The 3,561-nt window shown below is 28.7% G+C and overlaps 1 protein-coding gene across 1 annotated transcript in view; it reads right to left on the bottom strand.

Moving 5' to 3' along the window:
• The window catches only part of LOC117175435, a 12,359-nt gene that overhangs the window by 2,763 nt on the left and 6,035 nt on the right, over positions 1 to 3,561 (bottom strand). The window lies entirely within an intron of this gene.

Genomic DNA, 3,561 nt, shown 5'->3' with positions numbered 1-3,561 from the left:
GTTCAAAAACCGATTAGGGCTCAGGCTCGACAAGTTCGGCACAGGAATAAGTAGAAATACAAATTCATAAATCCAAGATAACAATACAACCAAATTCTAAAGATTAGCAAAAGTGTTTACCGGCTCTAAATGACCTTCGCTACTATATCCCAACTCAAGCTTAAATAATAAATTCTTCCATAAGTTTTATAAATACTATATTACAAATTCTCGCATAACTATATAGATCTCAACACCTTTAATACACTCGTTTAGTGTCCTAAACTAAAGGTCAAGTTCGTTAGCCAGCCATTTTGGATAAAAATGCAAAAAATGGGCACATTTTGAATATTTTCGAGACAAATAGATCATTTTTACATTCTTGTCAGAGAAGGTATTAGATTTGTATAACATTTGACCCCCCAGTTTTTGTCAAAAGGTCCACGTTTTGAGAACCCCTGAATCTGAAGAGTACCGCAGTTTTTTTAAGCGGGACAATGAAACTTAATTTGTTTTAATACCAATGCAAGTTACGAATTAGAATAATATACATTTATGGGAATGATATAAAATTTCAGGGGTAAGCTCGAGTGTGAAGCACGAGATACGTGATGACAATGTTTTCGTGAAAGCCAAAGGAGCTTTAAAAAAAGAGAATTCACAATCACCAAATGACTGTTGTCGATATTTTCACCTTTAGTTTTAAAAAGTGTTTCTAGAAAGATCAAGCGCGTAGCGCGAGGTAAATACATCATCACGTAAAGCTCGAGAAATGGAGTTTGTTTAAATAATTTGTCTTAATTTTTCTTATTAAATATTGTTACTAATTATTTAGCGAAATGTTGATCAACATTGGTTAATCCATTTTTAATTGTTTAAACACATCCAATCGTGTAAATAATTTGTTTTCGAAAATGTGTGTTATTTTAATGAAAAATAGTACTATTTATCTAGTGGAATATTGATAAATATTAGTTAAATAATTCCTAATTATGTAAACAAATTCCATTTGTTTGAAAACGTTTTTTTTCTAAAAATTCGTCTAACTGGCAGCTTATTATCGTTAATACAATAAAGTTATTTGAAAATATTCTCCATTTGTATAAACAATAAAATTATTGTTTATTTTCAACAAACTTAAATTTGCTTAAATGATCATTTTCCTACAAAATTTGTAAATTTTTCCGCCAAATTTGAGTGAATTTAAATACATTTTTCAGACAAATGCAATTTGTTTACATAATCAATAATTAATTAGCGAATGTGGTTAAATACTCCACTATACCAACAGTCCAATAATTTAAAAAATTCTTTGATTATTTAAACAAATGATATTTATTTAAACAATTAAACATTAATCAAACAATGTTGATAAATGTTCCACTGGAGAAATATGAATAATTTTTGATAAAAAAATAAAAGATTTTTTTTTTTTAAATTTAATTTATTAAAATAATTGAAAATTAATCAATTAATGTTAATAAATATTTCACTATACGAATAGTAATAATTTGTCGGATGGAAAACGAATTTTTGAAAAAAAAAGAAAACAAGGTCCCCTTGCTTAAACAATTGAAAACTAATGAACCAATGTTTATGAATATTCCATTTTACCAATAGTAATAACTTTGAGTAAAAAAAAGAAGGGAGTTTTCAATGGTAGTTTTCAGGCACTTGTTGGAGTGTATTTGGGGTGTCAAACCCATATGTCTGATACATGCAATTCTTGATTGAATGATTATCTGCAATCCTCTATACTTGCCCATCACGTTTTCCCAAACCCGAAAAAATTATACCAAAAAGTAAAAAAAAGGGATTTTTCCCTATGCATTTTACATGGGAAACATAAAGTCACCTTAATGTCTATATCAAGTTGCTTTCTTAAAATTAATTTGGTATACCTATAGATTATTTATTTTAATGGAAAAATAAATCCTGATTTTGTTAAAACTAAACAAAAAAAGGCAAAGATTCTCAAGATGAATTTTAATCCAAATTACTTTCTTCTGATTTGAGTGGCCTCATTTTCATAGTATACACATTCAGAAGATAATAATTTAAATTTTTAAACTCATACATCTTTTGATTGTGCAGATCAAAAGTCTACACTACAAATACAACCCAGGTGAAAAATTCATATTCAGTGTATAATAAAAGTAGACAAGAGAGCGACATTTTTTATTTTCTTTATACATTTTTCCGTGGAAACAAATAAAAAATATCAGTATCTTCTTCACTGTATGTATATAAAGTATATATCAGTTTTTCAACTGGGAATATACGTTAAAATTCCATTAAATAATGCAAAAATTCTATTTTCTTGTAAAAGTCTAAATTTCTATATAATTTTGTAAATGTGGTGTGCTTTGTAGAGGTCTAACAGGTAATTGTTGACCTGCTGACGTAGGTGCTGTTAAGGTCCCAACATTTTCTGCGCTTCTTGTTTCTCTTATCAGAATTTAAGTTGAATTTGTAGGTGCAGAAACATTTTTATTACCTACAGGAGACTGGATATAAGCTCGTTGATATCCTGTTGCAGTTTCGTTATGAACTATACTTTGTTCTGTAAAATAAATAGAGATTTGTGACGTTTGTGCATATATATTGGAAAAACCAAGGGGAAAATAACTGCGTTAGTAATTTTGACAGACTTGGGTTCTTATTTAATATTTCTTAATAAAATATATAAGTATGTATGAGGTTGGATTTTGTACATTAATTTGACGCACTTATAAATTATTTCTTTTGATAAAAAAATACACTCCGATTTTTGTGAACATTAAAAAAAATCAAAGTTGTTCAAGATCAAATTTGGTCAAAATCATTCTTTCCTGAATACAGTGGCCCTATTTTCACTATAAACATCTGCCAAAAATAATAACTTAAAATTTAAAAACTTTAAATCTTTTGACTTTGCAGATCAAAACTCTACACGTTATAACGTAAAGCAATTAAAAAATAAGTTTTTCCATTCATTCTGCATTATTGCGTTTAGGGCTGCAAACATTTAAAGTTGAAGACATTGATATTTGAATGGATACATTTGTACCATTTTAAATAACAGTACCCTAGTGAAAAAGAATTTTCACTAAAAAGTACAGTATACTTTAAAATAAATTAAAACCATGTGAAAATTGTATTTTCTTGTAAAAAGTGTAAATTCCTATATAACTTTGTAAATGAGGTGGGCTTTGTGGTGACATAACAAGTTATTTTCGGCCTGCTGCCGTAGGTGTTACTACGGGCTCCACATTTTCTGCGTTTCCTCTTCATCTTATCAGAATTTCATATTTTTATTACCTTCATGAAAGGGGTAAGATGACTTTCAAATCACATTGATTCTCCGATTGATTCTGTAAAAAATGGAGATTTGTGACGTTTGAGCATATATGTATATAGTGGACAAGACAATTCTAATTTTTATATATTTTATACATTCTTTGGTAGAAAAAAATATCATTCTCTTTTTCACTATATGTGAACTATATACCAGGTGTATACATATGAAACCGGTATTGCCATTTAGCGGCCAGTAGGCACACTTGTAGGCACTGTCGGAACTTACCATTTGTGCTAATTGGC

The sequence above is a fragment of the Belonocnema kinseyi genome, chromosome 6, assembly GCF_010883055.1.
Source record: "Belonocnema kinseyi isolate 2016_QV_RU_SX_M_011 chromosome 6, B_treatae_v1, whole genome shotgun sequence".
In the NCBI taxonomy this organism is placed as follows: domain Eukaryota; kingdom Metazoa; phylum Arthropoda; class Insecta; order Hymenoptera; family Cynipidae; genus Belonocnema; species Belonocnema kinseyi.
The sequence above is the reverse complement of the archived record's forward strand: the minus strand, read 5'-3'. Positions and strand labels throughout refer to the sequence as shown.